Genomic DNA, 22,725 nt, shown 5'->3' on the forward strand with positions numbered 1-22,725 from the left:
TGCTTCCATGTACAAGGAGAGTAAATAGTACCAGTATTCTAGAAAAAGGAAAAGTTCAAAAAATGTCCCTTGTTTGGGATGCAGAAGTACCAAGAATTCCTAATTACTGCAAATTATATAGGGATTCAGTCAGATGAAGAATTAGACTATAGAAAATGTTACAGGTTGACAGGGAAGGCTGTCAAACTGATTAAAGTGTTTACCTCACAGACATAAAGTACACGGTATGATTGTCACATGTAAAGGACATTAGGCTTAAAATGGCCCACAAGGGGAGCTAGCCAAGTACTTATTTAGCTTGTTGATTAAACATAATAACTACAATACAAAATGTTTTTCTGTCTGAATCGGATAAGGGTTACATTCAGAGTAGCAGTGGTTGAATGTGACCGTTTATATTGACATTGGTTATATTTTCTCAATAAAATTGATATAAAATATGTATCAAAGGTCTTTTGGCTGCCTTAACTCATCAACTATACTTTTCCGGTATAAGAATCTGATGTTCAAGCAACCTTTTGTAGTTACAGCCACCAGAAACATTCACTATAATAGTTGTTTTCGCCGCAGAAAATCATTGGATGTTCTTGGCTGTTTGAAAACAAAATGTCAAGACAATCTCTGGCTAATCTACAAGTCAGGGAATCAGAACCAGAAGTGCATTGAATAAATTATGTAAAAAATGAATTAAAGAATATTCTTTCCCTGGCTCATTATGTGTTCTGCATTCCAGGCAGGATACTGAACCATTTTGAAGAATAAGACTATGGGCCAGATTTCACAATGTTCATGGAATTTCACCGATATCAGTGTAAATTTTTCAGATAAGCCTGTAATATACAAATATGCCTCAGTGAACATCGAATATCTCAGTTCATAGCAGAGTTGAGCAGCATTGGTGCCCTGTCTAGCAGTCACAGCCACTCCATAATTTATGAAAATTGTTACATAAAGCTTGATGCAAATTAACAAAGTTACAGAAATTATACTATCCCAATGCAGGTTGCATGACATTCGTATGTAATACATATCGTCAGTAATCCCTCCCGTAAACCCAGAGACAAATACAAATGTCTCCACAGGTCATGTACTTATAAAATACACTTGCTGGAAATTATAGGTTCCAATGGCATTTGTAAAATTTCCACCCAAACAATGAATAATGGCAAAGGGAAAATCATGGTCACTTTGCTGGCGCTAAGAGTAGCTAACAATGGGTGCATGACATGCGTGGTGGAACACATGTAATGCACACACCCAAGGAAACAGAGATATAGAAAAGCAGATGTGAGGTATGGGTGGAGAAGAGGGATACCAAAGAGGTATGCTGGAACAAGAAAGTCTTATGGACAGACAAAGGAGAATGGGCAATTCTTTTTTGGGGGGTGGGATAGGCCCCATTTCTTTTGAGAATAGAAGGAAAAGAAATGACATGGAAAGAAGAGGAGAAGGGTAACACATCAGGTACACACATATAACAACTATCACAAGACATGGCAGACAAAGGCCAGAGGCCAGAAATAAACCTTAAGGAAAGGTAAGGAACACAGATGACACACTCCTCAACATAGGCAATGGAAAGTTAACAACCAGGGTGGGGATGCATACCAGCCATGGTGGAATGTAGAAATGCATATCTACCAATGCACTATTACATTATGACATGCTGCAAACTGTGGGGCCATCATACCTGGATGTATATTACCAATGGAAGCTGTGTGTTGTAGGAAGCTGTGTGTTGTAGGGTAATAAATATGGATCACAGTACATGTTGGGTATTGAATCCAGTATCTAAGTAGTCTGTCAGCAGTGCAACTATGAGCCAAGCAACAGCACAGATGAGCAAATGCAGCCCATGGAATATTGGAGAATACCAGTAGAGAAAAGAATAGAACCTCCACCTGTGCATGTGAAAGGTAAACAACCAAACACAGTGCTAAACAGCAATACTATAGTGAAGCACTACAATTGCTGCTTCTTACACAATTAGGTGTACACATTCCAAACAAATGTTTAATGGACTGCATATGGTACAGACATATGCCATGTCAAAGGCAACACACAGGTGTATATTTATGACTTTTATTGGCTTAACAGGAAACTATATCAAAGCAACATCAATACACATGCATACTAGTGACGTGATAATATACATTCAGAAGTCTACAATTAATGCTATACAAAAGCTATCAGGTTGTGCACATGGCATATGACAAATTACACTGGTTAATATGTAACACACAAGTATAACAAGAACAAGCATGTGTTGCAAGCAATAACCAGCATTTTGTATGCATATGCCCTGCATCTGTATAATGCCCATAGAGTGGGCACAGGTTGACCTTCTAACAAGATGACTACCTGAAAATGGACCAGAATTCCAAGGAAGGTGAACAAACACTGTGCATATGTGCAAGATATATACCATATGTACAGGGAAGGGAGGGGGACAACATGGGCCCACATCAAGAATGACATGGCAGCAAAGCTACATAGGAAGGACTACACTATTTAAGTGGACACATCGCAAATGTGCGTTGAAGCCAACCCAAACTACATTGAAGTGAATACCTAAAATATGTCACACGGGCAGACTGCATTGCCGACATCAGCAGAAATGGCTACTTATAAATCACACACATGTGCACACACACACACACATACACACACACACACACACACACACACACACACACACACACACACACACACACACACAGTATTGTGCAATCATCTAACAGCAAGAGGGCAGATAAACAAGCTAAGAATTGATATCGCATGCACATATATACTGTCATCCCAATGTACAAGAGCATGTGGAATAAACACTTGTGATAATATATATCTGTATATACACACACACATATATATATATATATATATATATATATATATATATATATATATATAGCTATATCACTAACCATCAGTATGACTGAGCAAAGGACAGTCCTGTGAATAACATTACAGCACTCAAACATGAAATCAATGACTGCTCACAGTCCCAAGGTACAATGGGGTTTCTCTGATAATTGGAATATGTGCAGAGATATGGGTATAAATCAGTGCCTATCTACACCATTTGCAGAAATACTCAAATTTATGTGAATAAGGAATGCATTGAGAAATGGAACACAGATGAAGGAAAGGCACACTTTAATGTTATTATATAAATCAGCAGTATCAGGGTGAATATATGAATGGTATAGTGGCGGTCTATGTATTCAGTAAAGTAGAACTGCTCATATATAGCAGACACATTTATATGATACAACATAGCACCGTTATTGCCAATACATGCCACACACAAAGCCAGTATGCCAGTGTGACAACATGACAATTGGCAAAATGTGTTTTGCAAGTTGCTGTCAATCCCCCACATGTATACTGTGGAACTATTGTGGCAGTAGCAGCATGTCAACTGCAAAATGCAATAACTGTGACATACACAGCCACAGTGCATTGGCCATAACAACAATGTGCTATACTGCATGAATAGGAATACACGCATATACACACATGTAATGAGTATTGTATCTGCACACATGGTATGCATCAAGTGCAGAAACTCATGGACAGCAGCATGTTGACTGAATGCCTAATGTGGTAATGTGTGTCATGGAGTGCATGTTTGGCTGTGTATCATATAAGCATGGCAGCAAAATGCTATGCGTGCACAAATGTGACAAAAAAATAAATAAATAAATAACATTTTCTTGTGTTTATATTTTATATTCTATATAAACCCTACTACTAGAATGCTGTTTGCTGACTTTACTAAAGGAATTGTTAATCTATACATAACTTATGTTTCTATGGAACCTATATCTCTGTATGATATTCTTGTGTAATTTCTTTATGACATGCTATTGGAGCTTTTCTCCCCGGGCCTCCATTGAAAATGGATATATGTCCAGTCAAACTTTCCCGGTTAACAAATGTAAAATAAAAAATAAAATAAAGTGTGCCTATACAGTCTAATCAGTTATATGGCAAACACAATGGTGGCAGCATTACATCACTGGATCACAGAGACAATGCTTTTGATCCTGTGGGCCTAACCTGATGGGGATGAACATTGCAATTGAGCTCCTGGGCAATTTCCTTGAATGACTCTCACATAGACTGTGACATATCCTGAAAGAAATTCCCCATCATCAACGCACATCTGTGTTGAAAAAACATCAGTCATTGCTGCTCATATCTGTTAATGATAATTGTCTTGTAATAGTGCTTAAGTCACAAAATATGACATCACAAATTTAATTCATTTAAATATCTTTTTTTTAAGCACTGAGAGAGCTTAAGAACAAAAGACTCCTCACAGTGCGCTTTTTACAACCACAAGTATCATTACAAGTTTTTTTTTAAAAAGTTTGTATTTTCTATTATAGACAGAGTATAGTAGAAGCAAGTGTGGAGGAAACGAGGTAGCATGCTTAGAAACCATGTGTAAGTTGGACTTAATGCCACTAAGTACCCTATATATCTAGTATTATATTCTATAAAAACCAGTTTTGAAATTTAAGGCTAGTATTGTATAACAAAGGAGTACAATTAAATTTAATTAAATTTATTTAAAAAAAGTATGGAAAGTTAAGGAAAGTATAGAATGGGTGTTTGAATTATGTGAAGTAAATGGAAAGGGTTGATGATTAATAATAATTATATATACTATACATACATACACACATACTACTATATTTACATTTACATTATTTATTGATTTATTTATTAAAAAATTGTGTAATTTTGAAAAGTTTATTTATGTTTTTTAGATTGCATTTTTTTGAAAAAGAATTAGATTGAATTATTGATTAATTGATTGAATTAGTAGATGTCATGAGGTTTGAGAAAGTATAAGATGTGCTTGTTTTTGTAAAAGACTCCTTCTGAGAAGAAGCTTTTGGGTGTGAGCGCTTAGTCAGTGGAATAAAGGCTTTCGAGCTTGGTGGTTCTTTTGGTGGTTGGTTGTTGCTTTGTGACTTGCTTTGCTTTTTATTTGCTTGCTGTTGCTTGGTTAGGTATTGTAATAGTGCTTGGTGGCATCCCCTCTGGGGTGCAATAGGGATGATGGCATGTGCTTGTCCAGCTTCTTCTTTGTCATCATCATCTTAGTCATGGTCATCATCAGAGGACTCAGGCAGTGATCTGGCATGTGCTTGTCTCTGGCATCTAATGTGTGAGCATCCACGAGTTCCATGCTCTGTCAAGGTGAATCACAAGACAAGAAAAAAGTACATAATATGCATATCTGCAACTATATGAGTAAGTAACATACCCACTGTGACACAATGCACAAGCAGAAAATGGTCAGTATGATGCCTTACAATAAGGTATGCCCATAGTCAAGTGTACCACTCTATATGATGTAGGTCATCAATCAAAACCATAAAAATGAAACTTGAACACAAAATGAAAAGCTTTCTTTAATTTTATTGTTGTACATAGGTGTATGTAGTATGTGCTAAGATAAGACAAAATATATATTACATCAAATTATCAGTCATTTATGTGCAGATAAAATGAGTGTTAGCTATACTAAATGGCACCTAGGCATGATAAAAAAGATGTCTGGTATAGTGTGCATATACCTTGTGTTATTCTCACCTTTGACCTAAGACAGAGGGTGTGATAAACAATACACACTACCTTGTGTAGATAAAAACAATAACTACACGTTGAAGATGGCATCAGTATTTTTCCTGAAGATTTGAAGGTATAATCAAAACTACTAAAACAGCTAAAATGCAATAAGTATGTACATAAAATATGTCATATTTTTCATGCTGTCTAAAAAACATAAAAAAAATAAAAAGTTTATATATTGCACACACACACACACACACACACACACACACACACGCACACACACACACACACACACACACACACACACACACACCGACAGACACAAGCAGAATATCTACAATGACAAAATACAAAAAGACATCAATCTGCTAAAAGAATCCATCCATCCACAAACACCTTTTCCCATTTTTGTACATGGGTTCTGAGTATAGATCAACAAAGCTGGCCCCACCATATCATAGTATTGAACATGCAAATTAAATTAATTAAAAAATGCAAATGAATCATTGATTGTGTTTCCTATTCACTACAATGTAAAAAAAATTTGCAAACTACATGCATAAGATACACACAAACCCACACTAAACAAAATATACCTTTCACCTTAATTAGTCACTAAAAACTAAACTCATCCTTTTAATAAATACATAAAAATTACCAAATCGAGCTAATTAGAATATAAGATTGCTGATAAAATAGATTCAATTCTGACTGGCATAAATTAAACTAAATAAAAAGCATCTATATCACATCGTCGAATGCACAAGTGTTCGAATAATGTAATATCGAACCAGGGAAGTTTGAAATGCAAGAAGTATGAACTCACAGAACAGCGATTTTTTTCCCTGGGAAAAAAATCACTGTCCCGATACAAAAACAAAAAAAAACACATACACTTTAAACTTATACTAATGTGGTGGGCTTCGCCCCCCATACCCCCCTACTTAAATATACCAACTCCGAGATCGCGCACAGTGGAGGAAATAGCAAAGCTGTGAAAATGGCCGACCAATTTTTTTCCCTGGAAAAAAACTCAGTGTTCCGCGGCATTGCTATTTTCACATTTCGGACATATGGGTTGGATATTACGACGTTCAAACACCTGTGTGTTCAGTGTCATAATATAGACCCAAATAAAAACATAAGTATATTTTAAGGCAAACATATTCTAAAGCAGACATCGATGAAATGACTATAATACATCAAAGAAGTGCACTATTACTTAAAAAAAAAAACATAAAGGGGGACTCATGCAGATACTGTAATGTGTACACCTACACGTGCACATTGCATTACCTTTTGGTATTCAGTAAGCAGCATGGTTAGTTTGCTTTTTGTTGTATTACTTTATTGCCTTTTTCTATTTTGAATACTGTGATTTGTTTTATTTACCTTGTGTTTTACTTGTACTCTGCTTTTAACTGCATATTAAAACTTGAAATGAGACCACAGCTCTGTCTTTTGTGAGTCAGACAGAAATTAGTACAGGTCAATAGAACAGGACAGTTAAGGTTAATCATCTGTGAACTGAGGGGGTGGAGCTAGGAACTTAACCTTCTATTTAAGGGGTAAAATAAAACATTTCAGAGCTTTACTAGAAAGGCTCACCTACACTCTGCTACACTTTGCTGTGAGGGAAAGGTTAGTTTGCTTTTTATTTGTTGTATTACTTTATTACCTTTTTCTATTTTGAATACTGTGATTTCTTTTATTTACCTTGTGTGTTACTTGTACTTTGCTTTTAACTACATAATAAAACTTGAAAAGAGACCACAGCTCTGTTTCTTGTGAGTCAGGCAGAAATTGGTACAGGTCAATAAATCAGGTCAGTTAAGGTTAATCATCTGTGAACTGAGGGGGTGGAGCTAGGAACTTAACCTTCTATTTAAAGGGTAAAAATAAAGCATTTTAGAGCTTTACTAGAAAGGCTCACCCAGACTCTGCTACACCTTGCTGTGAGGTAAAGGTTAGTTTGCTTTTTATTTGTTGTATTACTTTATTGCCTTTTTCTATTTTGAATACTGTGATTTGTTTTATTTACCTTGTGTTTTACTTGTATTCTGCTTTTAACTGCAGATTAAAGCTAAAAAAGAGACCACAGCTCTGTCTCTTGCGAGTCAGGCAGAATTTTTTTCCCCACACTCCCACCCGGTTACTGCAGTGTTCTTAAACACCACTGTCTTTCTAGTTGCCTTCCCCTTATGTTAATTTGACCATAAATCTCATTTCCTCTCTGTTTTTACTGTCTTGTGTGAGTATGCACAACATTATCATTTTGTGAAATCACTCCCCTTCAACTATTTAAATTTATTGGCCATCCTACTGTATTCCATAGTACCAGAATACAAAAGTGACCACCCCCTTTCAATCTATCTTGCTGTTTTAAAAATAGTGACTCTCCACTAAAACTTAACTTTTTAGAAAGGTAAAACTTAAGTTACCTACTTTCACATCTAACTCATCTAGTGCACACTGCAGTATTTAGGATAAACCCTATTTTTTTCATCTTACCTTTAAGCATCCCTGTGACTAGCAATTGCTTTAAAACCTGCTGGAAAGCACTAGGAAGTCTTAAACTGATACAAGCACTCAACTCTCCTTATTAATAAGGAGAAAGTAATTGTAGGCACTAAACAGCCTATAATTGCAAAGTACCTTGCTAAGGTAAGGGACAACAGCTCTTGTACTTTACAAAAAAAAGCAGCAAACCAGGCATGTCCAAGGGTCAGCTTCTGGTGATTTCTCCTGTCCACCTGGTCAATCTGGGCATACTGGGACAATGCAGCAATTGTCTCATATACACAGACAACCCTCTCCTCCTACCATCCAACACTACAACCTGTGAGAGATGCACTTACATAGCCAAACTGGAAGCAAAGCTCTGTCCACCCAAGATTGTGCTTGACAGTCAAGAGGAAAAGGTTAACACCCTAACTACACCTCAAGCAACACATAGCCCTTCTAAACCAGCACCTCCAACACCCACACAAAGCAACACTAAACCCACATATGTGGAGGCCCTTAACATTAACCTGCCCAAGCAACAAGGACCTCCAAAGCTGAAATGCAAATACTAATCACAACCAAAGTATCACATAGCTCACAACACCAGTGTGCCACCCAACAACAGTCCCTAAGGCAAGACAATGTACCCAACACTTTAGTCATAGATGACTCTATAGTCAGGCACACTGATGTCCCACTCATCAGGCTGAACAAGGAGAAAATTACAGTCAGCTGCCTGTTGGGTGCCAGGATCTGCCACATAATACATGCACTCAAGTCACTCCACAAGTACAAATATGACTCTGTCATTGTCCATATTGGAGTGAATGACTTGAGACGTACCTCCCTGGACTACATAAAAAGAGACATGGAAGAGGTCTCGAATCATGTGGCTCAGGCAGGTATGACCCTAGCCCTGAGTAGCATCTTGCCTTCACCCAGAATGATACCACAGTATAAGGACAAAATGATTGATTTCAAAAATTGGCTAAGTTTCTGGTGACATTTAAAGGGAATCCAGTATCTGTCTGCCTGGGACGACATGATCAACAGACCATAATGCTTTGCCAGAGATGGTCTGCACCTGTCGCCTCTGGGACTCAGGTTACTGGCTAAGGCTCTTGCCACCCCATATAGTGCCTTTTTTAGGCAAAGTTTAAAGGAGAAAACCACCACCTTAACAGGTACAAGCATGCAAACTCTGAAGGTAATGCTACTCAATGCTAAAAGTCTAAACCTCAAAATGCACTCTCTCGAGGCACTCCTAAAAATGGAAAACATTGATATCTGTTCAGTAACTGAGACCTGGTTTAAGGATCCAGAGAGCACCCCTGCAATACCAGGCTACAACTCCTAACACACTTTTCGACCACCAAACCAGGACAGAAATACTAAAGGTGGAGGAGTGTCCATATTCACCAAGGATATTCACAACACCAGGCTAGTTGTCCAACACACTGCGTCTGAAATTCTCTAGGTGCAACTAACACTTGGTAAGACTGCTATCCAAATCGTAGCTTGCTACAGATCCCCAATCATGCCCCAAGATTCTCACAACACCTTTCTAAACATACTAGAAAAATATTAAGATACAACCAAACACCCTAATACTTGATGATTTCAACTACCCTGCCATTAACTGGGAAAACTACTCGTGTACCAACACCTTTGCCCAACAGTTCTTGGAATTCATAAATTCCAACGCGCTGGAACAACTAATATTTAGTCCCACCAGGAGCTCCAATATCCTAGACCTGGTCATTACCATCATGGGAAATTGATGCTCCACACCTATGGTCACCCCCTCGTTGGTCAGGTCTGACCATAAGCTAATCACCCTTGGCATCCACATCCCACCCCCACCCCAGTAAGGAAAACACCGTAAAAAACTTCTGCAAAGCCAACTTCATGCTACTCAAGTCAGAAGTGACAAATTTCATGACACCCATGCAGATGGGAACTGAAAGTTCGACTGCTGAATCCTACACTAAGGCATTGTATGAGCACATCCACTTGTGCATGAATCGTGCCATCCCCAATAGAACCAAGACACTCTCCTCCAAAAAAAAGGAAGACAATCTGGTGGTCCCTTGCCATTAACAAACTTTACAACAAAAGGAAGAAACTGTTGCAGAAAAGAAGAAAATCCCAGGATGCAAAAAACTCCCTTACCAGCCTCAGTAAGAAGCTGAGATCCCTCATAAAATCCTCCAAAGCTAGTTACGAAAATAAAATTGCCAAAGATTCCAAAGGAATCCGCAAGGCATTCTATAGCTATATCAAGAATCTAAATGGGAATACTCATATCTGATCTGAGCTACTGCAGAATAGCATTAAATATACTGATCCCAAGGATATTGCCAGTATCCTGGCAGATTGATTCAGTGCAAACTTCACCCCCCTCTCACCCCCTAAAGGGGCCATCTCAATACCGAAAGATTGCCAAATTCCAGCAATAATGGTCACACAGGTAAAAAATGCACTCTTCAAAGCTAAGAATACAGCATCCATGGGACCAGATGACATCCCAGGTTGTGTACTACATGAACTACAAAATGAACTGGCACCTCACCTAAGAATCATGTTTAATCATATCCTCATCTCAGGCTTCATGCCCACTGAGTGGCACACAGCTGCAGCTATCCCACTCCAAAAGGGGGGATCCACCTTGGAAACTGGGAACTACCGCCCCATCAGTCTGACGAGCCTGATCTGCAAGGCCATGGAATGTATTATTATGGAACTTATAAACAAAGACATTGACAACCTTCAAACACTGGACCCCATGTAGTTTGGGTTCATGAAGGGCCGATCTTGTCTCCTGAACCTGATTGACTTCTTTGAATCAGTCTCCAGAGCCGTGGACAAGGATGAGGTGGTCCACACAGCCTATATGGACCTCACCAAGGCCTTTGACACCATCCCCCTCTCTGGAATCATAGATAAACTTACTAAGCTGGGCATTAATCCCTACGTCACTCGATGGGTTGCCAATTGGCTTACTGACAGAACCCACACTGTAAAAGTAACTGACTCCAAATCCAACTCCAGTTAACTGACAAGTGGAGTACCTCAGGGTTCAGTCCTGGGACTGCTCTTGTTTGACATCTACTTCTCTGAAGTACAGGCCAACACTAAGGGACTCTGGCTAACAAAGTTTGTGGATGACTGCAAACTGGGAGACATTATTGAATCCCAAAATGATGAAATTGATGCTCCACACCTATGGTCACCCCCTCGTTGGTCAGGTCTGACCATAAGCTAATCATCCTTGGCATTCACCCCAGAGATCACATCAGTCGCCCTGCTATACAGGGGTCCAGGGAAGTAAATACTGTGAGAAGAAATAGCCAGGGAATTTTTATAGCTAAGCTTGTATAGACCCTAGAGCCGATAACCTAGTACCAACCTATGAACATATGAAGACATGCAGCAATGCATAAGCCTGGCTGAGCAAGTGTGCTGAATGCTAATGAAGGAGTCAGGGGATAAGGCATACCAAAATCCCTAGACAGGTTATCATATATCAGTCTCACTTAAGAAACTTTAAAACATGAAAATAAAGACATTTCATACAGCACAATAAATGCTAACACCAGCAAACTTAATCTGCTCTTGGCTTAATGAAAACAAAATAAATGAAAACAGAAAAAAAATTAAATGAATTCCAAAATATAGTCACCCAACAAAATTAGCTATCCAAGTTTACACTAATTAAATCAAAAAACGAATATATATATATATATATATATATATATATATATATATATATATATATATATATATATATATATATATATATATATATATTAACAATATCTCATGTCTGTATCATAAAACTACTTCAAAACTACATAAAATATTAGTCCCTTTAGTGTTGTATGCAGGGCAAGCATACTTTATCAACCAGAGAAGTTACAGACAATAATAAAGAGTTGGAAGGAAGAGGGCAAGAGTTAAATGGGGTAAGAGTATCCTTCCCATAGAACAAGGTTGGTTAGAATTGCCTTATTTGAATGGATACTTTAAAGCAATGCATCAAGGCTCATATACAGAACTGAAGCACAAGGTTATAAATTAAAATGGAAAGGGATGATGATGAAATATGGATGTTTAAAAACTACTGTGTGAGTAGAAATTTGGATGCAGTTCATTAAGGAAAAATAAGAAGATTTTGCCCAAAGGGATGACAGAAAGTACAAATTTACTGGAGAAAATTGGCAAAGGAACCAAAGTATTGGGAGCAAATAACTTAGAGAGGTAAAGGCAAAAAGTGACATGAGGCCAAACAGAATATGGACTGCAGATCAGAGACTGCCTTTCCTATCAGGGATCGATATTAGAGTACACGAAAGAGAAAGGGATAGAGGAGTGCTAAGCAACAGACTAGCTTTGGTAAAGCATTTAGTAGAGTCTAGAATGAAATATACTGTTACAAAAGAGATATTAGTAGGATATATAAAATATTGCATAATAACTATTAGAGTCAGTCAGAGGAGGTTAGAAAAGATTGTGAAGAGAGACTGGAAAGGCAGTTTACAAAGAAGCAATGGGAAGACATATGAGTATGCAACAATATCCAAAAGGTTTATGGTTTGTGCTTAAAGGTGTTTGCATATGTATTTCTATACCCCAAGCAGATTTCAGGGGATTTTTCCTCAGGTAGCTAACAAATGCTGGTGGTTTGATGGAAAAGAGAGGGATTAACTGCAATAATGTTTTTTGAGTGTGCAGTGAGTTGGCCAGACCTCTCAACCAATTGGGGACACATTTCCACAGAATCAGGAACAAGTCAAGAAAAAATCAGGGACAACCAGGGACACTTTTAAAATATTAGTGCTATTAACTTGAAACATTGACAGAATCAGAGCATATGAATTAATACACATTTTCTGAAGTAAAAGAAGTTTATAACTCTTAATTATTGCCATTATTCATTAAGTGTAATTCACCACCTTTCCTCCAAAAGTCACTAGTTTTAGGAGGGATTAAGAGGGACAGAGTTAAAATTTGAGTCAAAATCAGGGACAGTTGAGAGGTATGGAGTTGGCAGATTTTAAAAACTGTCTTCAGAGTACTCTGTCAGATTACTAGAAAATGGAAATCAAAATCTAAACAATATGTAATTAAAGTATTGAGTATTTTAAGATGACAAAAGAACTAAATGAGGGATCTTCAGAAAAGGGAAGGAGCAAATTGCACCACACAATAATTCTTTAATGAAAAGAAATGGGGAAGTCAGGAAAGTGGTGACAAGGAGAACAAGCAGAGGGATGCACAAATTGAAAGTAGGGCAGGAATGTGCAGGAAGGGCATAGGAAAGAACCATAGCTATCCATTTCTTCCAGAATAAAACATGCAAATGTTGCTGAATTTGGACTGTCACCTGCAGAGAGAGGGGTGACCGCAACACAATCTGTTGTATAAAGAATTGGACAAAATCATGTCATGAAGACACATGTGCAAAATGGAGAGCTATGTATGGGAACATATTGTTTTTTGTGGGACTGGTGTCCATTCTTTTGAGAAAGAGAGGAATGTTAGGGAAGGGTTGTAGGAATGTCTGGGTGAGGTAAGTTTGGCAGGTGAGGAAGCAATTGCAGACAGACAAGACAAACAAGACAAGAGGCAAGGATGGTGAAGGACACATGAGATGGGTGAACACCATGGTTGGGGTGAGGGTATGGATATCACAAACCCATGGACATCAAGTTGGGTGACAGTGAGAATCAAATCCACACCCAGTAGACTATCATCACTATCACCTCAATATGTTGATGGCTGCAGTGTCTGAAATCTGCATCTCCTTGTGTTATTTAATACAACAATGGAGATAGTATCTTCAGCCAGCATAGACATGCACCAACAGTGTGGCACACAATCCTACACACCATCCCTGGCAGTTCATCATGGGAGAAAAATTCACCCCCTTCCCCAGTGCTCCCAGAGGGAGCCAGGGGCCTATCCCCTGTGGCAGAACTACTGGAGGGACTGGGTAGTGCAGGAGCATTAGAGGCAGTGCTGCCAGGTACTGCACCAGATGTGCTGGACTATGGTGCCATAGCCAATGGAGTGGGGACAAGTGGATCCTGTGGGATAGCCCTACACCACTGTGCTGTGGGAAAAACAAAAAGTAAAAAAGTAAACACAAAAAAACTTCATATGTGACATACAAAGCATTGATACAATTATTGGACTCTATTCTGTTACCTTTACTTTTAAAACTACAAACTCCTAACAATACTTTGTTTACTGTTAAGACTACCCAGCTTCTAACAGATGCACAATATACTACAAATTGCAGTAAGCAATCCTTAATGTGTGCATACACTGCACATATGTGTAGTCCAAATATACTGATTACAGTTAACAGCAAGCTAGTGGTGACGCTGCTTTACAGCTCTGATGTTGCATTACAATATTGAGGAAACTTTAACATATTTACTATATTATATGTATTTAATATATTTGGGAAGTGTGGATTTTGAAGGCAGAACCTATGACTACTTTGTAATAATGAACTGTTGTTTTGCCCTCCAGAGAACGCATGCATACTTCCCTATTACAGTTAAGAAATAAACACTCAGTTTGATAGAACTGTATGAGTAATAAATAAATGCATTGTAACTTTTAATGCTAAAATAATCCCACTGTTGGGATGCATACACACCACATGAATCTCACATGAGTGCCAATCTAGCGGCATGGGTTCGCACATTCAGTGTCCGTCTGTGAGCTGTGAGAGCTGTGGAAAAAACAGAATACAATAGAATACCATTAAGCATACCAATCCTGATTATATCCAGCTTTTAATGCTGACAAGTAGTCTCTGTAAGGGATAATTACACATCTGTGGGGTGCTCCAGTCCTACATTCCTCTATCCAATGGTCCAAGGTATCCCTCTTCCTCATTTTGAGGTCACTGTAGTGATTTCTACATTGTTCACCAGTGTAGAGGATACTGGTAGCACTGGTCAAAGCTTGGGCCAGACTATCCCATGCCTTTGCCTTGTAATCTGAGCTATGATAGTCTCTCTGCAACAGCCTGGGATCATGTTCATTTACTAGGAGTTCAACAACCAATTTGGACTCATGGAAACTCCATCTTTGAGCACAGAATCTCAAACACTCTCCAGGAATGCCAGCCATGCCTATCACAGATCAAGACCAATGTAGGATGATGTTTTCCCATCAGTTGCAGGTATCGCACTTACTGGGAGTGCAATCTTTCTGGATTTGAAACATTTGAAAGTGTTGCGCATCATTTACCATCGCACAAATATGTTGTCTCACAGTGCGAGCTGCCAGGAAATGTGTCTGAGTGATGGCCGATAATATTAATTGAATGCATCTGGTGTATGTGCGTGGTTGTCTGAGTCCTGTTTGCTATGTTGGTTGCCTATTCATCCAGTTTGTGCATTGTCACTCTATGCACAAATGGAATATGCATAGCCAAAGCCGTTTGTGCTAAGCAGTGCATCATGCAAACAGTGGCCCACAAAAAAGTATAAAAAAATGGAGAATTAGTTGAAATGTGGAAAATCAATCTATGACATACACAGTACAAACTGTTACTACTCATGAGATATGACTATGTAGGTCTGGATCCTGACTATCACTGCAATGCACTGTCACAAATAGGAGAGGGACTTATTCATCTTTGCTCCTCAAACACATTTTCAGAAAATACATGAATGAAATTCAATAAACAAGGTAGGACCACCAAGACTCTAAAATCCAGTTTATTCCAAATGGTAAATACAAGTAGATAAGCACTTTCACGTGGAATAACCATGCTTCATCAGATCTTAATACACAGTAAAAGCACTCAGTTTAAATAACGTACCACATAACTGCTAAAATCAATTAATGCAATAAAAGACTCATTGAGCAACTCATTAGGCAATTATAATGCAGTTAATTATTTAAAGGACCGTGCCTCTAGTTCAGGCCTGATACTCACATAGCTGTTTAATCCTGGGTGTATATGTGCTCGTAACCTAAATATCTATTTAAGTTCAATGCATTCAAGATAATTATCTTTATTACCCCCTCTTGGATTCTCATATACCCATTGCAGTGCCCTAAAGCTGAAGTTATGTGTGGTAAATTCAGTAATATGTTTAGCTAGAGCATTCTGTGTGTTACTATTTTTAATATCATATAAATTATTATATATTCTGTCTCTTAGTCTTCTGGAAGTCTTGCCAACATAAAAACATTCACAGCAATTATAGTTGGCTAAATACACTAGATTACTGGTATCACATGTGACATGGAACCTGGGGTAAAATTCAAAATTCAATGTAGGATGGTTATAAACCTGGATCACAGTTACACAGAAAATACATGACATAATTCCTTACACAGCCAAATGCAACTGAATGTACACTGATATCAAGACATGATCTGTCATTTGTAAATGTATTCTATGTAATATATTTGGATGTAGTGCACTTACTGATTACACAACCTGCTATGATTATTCCTTGCAAATATACAACTGTGTCCTGCCTTTCTATGTTTCTTGGTCATTCATCAGTTATCTGACCAGTACTCAGAGACATACAGTGAGTAAATCAGTCTACATAATTTACCTTAAAATGTGTATGGATATTCACCAAGAACAATATGATATGCAGTTGCCATCAAATTAATGGAAGGTTGGATGCCACAAACAAGCATAGACTGCTGTATTGGGGGTGGGGGGCAAAGCTGGGTTCCCGTCATGGAACATGTAAGGATATAGTGTTCTTTCAAGGTGGGGGCTGGAGCCAAGCTGAGCTACTGTTCTGGCACAAATGAGGCTATGGTGCTCTTGTTAATCTCTTTGTTTTGCATCCTACCAGTTTTATCTTGTGAAGGTGGTGAAGCCAGAAACTCCTATGGGTCTCATTACTTTAAAACTTCTCTGTTATGATTTCCAATTCCAAACATATGTTGCCAAACTAAAGGCATGCAGTGATCATCATTACTTTGGGGAGGTATCTATGTGTGTGAATCTTTAAGCCTGAGGTCTACTACTTGCTAATGGACACATACAAGTCAAATAAGTCTCTGCTGTCACGTGACATTAATTTCTGTACAAATCTCTCAACTTGTAGTTGCTTACTGTACCAAGTGATGAAATATAAGGGCATGTCATAGTATTATTATACCATACAGTATATGCTCAAGACTTACATTGTAAATACAGCAGTTGACACAGTAATACTTCAGGGCTGACTGTGATGCAAGCAGTACACAGCCAATACATGGGGAGGTAAATGCTGTGGCTCTGAGTTGAGACTGGCAGAGGTTGCAGGATTCCTGCATTGTGTCCCTGTACACCCCATAGCACTCTACAATGTCCATGTCATGCATGTTGTGATAAGTTAAATGTAGCCTGAAAACTCTTCTCTGTCTCAGCCTTGGCCTATTGGCAGCAGCAGCAGCATTGTCTGCACCCTGTACCACATACAAATGGAGCTAAGCAGCAGCAGCAGCTCCTAACATTCTTTCTGTGTAGACTTTCTGTCTGTATTCTACTACTTTTGAAATCAACAAGAAAAAAAACAGCATGGAGTCTAAATGGTTGCTTTATAACTTCTTGAATAACTTCACCAGACTGGCTGACTAGCATGCAGTTCAACTGCTTATGCTGTAATTAGCATCTCTGAAACATTGCCTAGACAGATGCAGTCCACTAATAATCTATTCCATTATAAAAAGGCAAATGTCTAGCTAGCCAAACTGGTGGTGAGGATACTTGCTACATGTTCAGCAAAGCAAAATATTTCCCAAGCTATCTTTTTAAAGGAGTACTGAACTCCAGCAGGTATGCTGTCATTTTTTTACCTACATAATGCAAATGCTGTAATATATTTCTGTGGTACAAATAATTGACAATACATGAAAATAGTAAGCTGTGTGATACATATGTCCTTTGAATGCATGTTTAGCATTTCTGATGTGTTTTATTAGCAAAATGGTTCATGTGCCTTTTCTTTAGTGGGTGGAGGAAGCAAAGAGAAGTTACTGTTATGTCACAAACTAGAATGGACTGTTCTTCTTTGGGGAACACAGTTGAGTTACTGCTATGGCATGCACAAGGATATGTTGCCCATGCTACTCTCCTTGTTTTGCATCCTACCTGTTAGTATTTCACATATGTCATATGTGTTATGTTTTTCCAGTGCGTACTGCTGACTGCCTACCTTAACTGTTTTACCTGGTAACAGTTGCTTTGTAGTTATGTGATAGTTATGTCTATTATCATTCTGTTGTGTTTTAGGACCGAAAAATGTCATTGAGGTGCAGACCTCCTTTCAGTGAGGCAGTAAACACAATAATAGTGGCCGTGCTACATCAACATAACACTTTTCTTGGGGTCATCTCAACATGCCATAGAGGCTGAGGATATGGCAGTAAATCATTGATAACATAAATGCCATGGGTGGCCACTGTAGTACTTATGAACAGGTGCACCAGAGGACCACTGACATGCTCACATTTGCACAGAGGTGTGCAGCTGCTGCTGCCCAAGACCAGAGGGTAACCATGGGGGGACCTGCTGCAGAGCCATCTCTCACCCCCAATGAGGAATTCCTAGTGAGTCTTCTGACAGAGAGCAACTTACAGCAGGGGGGCTCACAGTATGTCCTTGATGTGGGTGCAACTCCTTCTCAGTCCCAGATAGTGCTTCCAGGTATGCTTTGTTATATGACCAGTTAGATACTGTTGTATATTAAACAACTGAAATAAAAGTTACTTCTGTGTCACTTGTGTTTTTTTTTGGGGGGGGGTAATTGAATATTAATACAGTGATGGGGGGGTAATTGAATATTAATACAGTGATAAGCTCATGTTGGAGTTGTCATCCATGTTCTTGTTAAAATAACATGTCATACTGATTGAGAAGAGTACATGTAGTACCTCCTGTTATACTTTTAAACATGGTGATGCTGGCCTTACCTCTTGCTTAACTTTTTTCAGGGCCACCAGGAGTCCAGCAACATAGGCATCCTGCAAGTGGTAGTCCATATCAAGGTATTTCAGTACTGCAGATCAATTTCTAATAACCTAATTTTAGGCCTGTTGTGTGTATTGCTGTACTGAGTGTAATAGTGGTAGCACTGTTAGTCATTTAGCATATATTGCACCATAGTAGTGCAGGTATTAATGTATGCCTGTGTTTTTCCCTTTTTATCACAGGTGATCATGACAGTGGGAGTGTGGGCCCTGTGCCACCTGATGTCAGTGTCTAATCAGACACTGATGATGATGCTGGTGAAATTGAGGCACATTCAGGGGTGCACAAGTTGAATCTGATACAGAGGTTTACATCCAGCTACTCCCTTCTTTTTCCCTGGACACAGCTAGTAGGCCTATGCCTACCCAGTCCACTGAGCCAACAGATAAGATAGGTAGAGGGTGAAGACATTGAGCAGGGAAGTGTAGCTACTGCGGCTTCAGTGCCTGATGAGTCTGGCCATAGCCAAAGTATTGGCACGGTGCCATGCAGGATGGTTGATAGGGATGCTCAGAGAGGGTCTGCTGTCTCTCCTCCACCTGCTGCAGGTGTCTCTTCCCGTGTCACTCAACATATGTTTATGGCCTTCATGGAGATACAGGCATGTTCAGAAAGGTGCTTCAGACAAATGCACAGGGTTGTTGATGTGACACAATCAGACATGGGTGACTTCCTCCACCATGTTGCCGATTCCCTGGATCAGATGAATGACACATTGGAACAAGGGGTGTCTGTGATGGACAGAGGGATGTCTGTCAATGAACGAGTAGTGTCTGTGATGGATCGTCTGCTGGGAGGGGAACAATATCCTCATGGGAGTAGGTCAGCCACAACATCTGCTGTCAGCCAGCGTGGACACTCCTGATCACACTCCCATAGTGGCAGTACTTCTGCTGGTCTATGAAGCAGTGTGCTGTCCAAACCCAGATGTGGCAGGCTATTGGGTCACAGTCCTGGGCATTCCCATGAAGGAAGCACATCCAGCAGACATTGGTCATGCTCATGTAATTGCACTCCATCTGACCTTGGGGATGGAGGTGCCAGTGTAATTCCTGGCAGACCCAGTTCACATGGTTGAGGGTGACAACAATGAACTGCCACCTCTACCATGCATGGCTAACTCCTGTCCAACATATTAAGACATAGAGCTATCACTGAGCTTGGCTGTGTTCATGCAGACTCTCACACACCACTTTCACATGGAGTACCCCTACTGATGCACACACAGCCTGCCTGCTTCCCTTTCTCCCTCACACACCCAGTCACTGACCTTTTGTGTCAGCCTAGGCCTCCTCTCCCCCACCCCAGCTCCCTGTGCAAGTGATGACAACTGTAACATAGAAAGTTGATAGAATAACAGGTTTTGCATTGGCATGCATTTTCTAAAGTGTATGAAGTCAGAAACTCAAATGCAGCTCATTATTTTTTTACTTCAGTTCTCAATGCTTTGCCAGTGATATGCCAGAAAATCAAACTTTTATGAGGAACAGACCAAATATATGAGGCAAAAATCTGGATATTCTGCCAAAATCTGTAAAGTTGAGAGGCATGTATGACAGCACTGTAGTCAAATTAATGAGAACAATAATACAGTATAATGCTCTCTTTTTCAGGAACTTCACCAGACACATGCAGGAACTGGACAAACCACAGGGCTTTCTCATCAAGATAATACAGGACCTACTAACCATGGCATGATCTATGTGGGTAGATTAAAAGACATGCACACTCACCATAAGGTTCCTGGACTATGTTAATACACATGCTGTGTAACAGATAGTCTGCACTCCCACAAGGGGCTTGAATGTCCTAAACTTAGTAGTGACCAACACAGTGGGTCTCTGCACTAACCCCTGTGTTTTGACCCCCTTAAGTCATGTCAGATCACAATTCATTCTCATTCACATTCACAGTCATACCCAACACCAGATCAAGAATAGAAAGGATGAAACATTTATCCAAAGCAAACTATAGGTTCCTAACTGATGCCATAAAGAGCTGCAAACCCATTGCTACCACTATCAGCAATGACTTCTATACAGAGGTGTACACAAATAACCTGTATAAACAACTGCACATATGTATAGAGTCAGCTGAACATGAATGGATCAAAACAAGTTCCTTACAGAAAACAAGACACCCTGATGGGCATCAAGCATATACAAGTTATACAACAAGCAGAAGAAAGTAATGTCTAGGACAAGAGGGAACTGACTCAGTAGAGGAAGGACACCCTCCACAAATTGAAAAAGGAAATTAGCTATCTTGAAAAGTCTTCTAAAGCCAAATACAAAGCTAAGGTAGCATCTCTAGCTAAAGATAATCTAGAGGCATTCTTTAGCTATGCCAGGCATCTAAAAGGGAAGGCCCAGCTTTGTGCCCAACTAGTAGTGGATGGTATACCACCCATACTGACCCCAAGGACATCACTAACATGCTACCAGACATTATGGGCCAAACTTCACCACCCCATACCCAACAGACATCAGACATATCCAAAGCATACCTGTCATCAGTCCTCTACCTTGTAACTTCCTATGAACCTAAGGTGATGTCTGCATGGGCTCCAAGCCAGTGTTTGATCCTGGCCTGGTGGGATGGTTGTACATCCAATAATTTGATGTAGCTGTTAACACCAGCATTGTTTGTTGAGCATATGGTGATAGTGTCCCACATGCTGATGAAAAGGATCTCTGTAATGTCAAATAACATCTGTCACACACACACACACACACACACACACACACACACACACACACACACACACACACACACACACACACACACATTCACACACACACATGCACACACACACACACACACACACATGCACACATGCACACACACACACACACACACACACACACACACACGCACACACGCACACACACACACACACACACACACACACACACACACACACACACACACACACACACACACACACACGACTGTAGTGAAAACAGAACCCATACCTATCTAAGTACACATACTACAGAACATAGTATTATGTACAAGCACCAGAGGACATGTCTGATGTTTACATGTCTGCAGGTCAACTTATAGTTGATGACAGCAGGCCATGTGGGAGACAAGAGGTTGGGAGGACTGCATGAAATGGACATGTAGGCTTCTGCAAGTATGAAAGACTAGAAAGCCATGTAATTGGAGAAGTAACTGTAGTATAGTATGATAGCACATCTACTCTGCTGAGTAGACACACACACACACACACACACACACACACACACACACACACACACACACACACACACACACACACACACACAGACACACACACACAGTTGATTGCAGTGAGAACTAAACCTCTACCTATCTAAGTATACAGACTATAAAACTCAGCACTTTACACAAGCACCATGACACAAGTCTGACTTTTACATGGCTGCAGGTGAACTTATGGTAGATGACATCAACAGGCCATGTGGGAGACAACAGGTTGTGAGGTCTGCATAGGCACATAGGTTCATAGGTTCATATGAAGCCAATAGCCTAACTGTACAGTGTGTCCTAGGTGTGTAGAAACTAGCTGTATAAAAGCACAAGTACCCTTATAGATCATAGTTGGATGCTTGAGTTCAGCACAGCAAAATTGT

This window comes from Protopterus annectens, chromosome 8.part0 (assembly GCF_019279795.1).
Source record: "Protopterus annectens isolate FY-2018-M chromosome 8.part0, PAN1.0, whole genome shotgun sequence".
Taxonomy (NCBI): Eukaryota; Metazoa; Chordata; order Ceratodontiformes; family Protopteridae; genus Protopterus; species Protopterus annectens.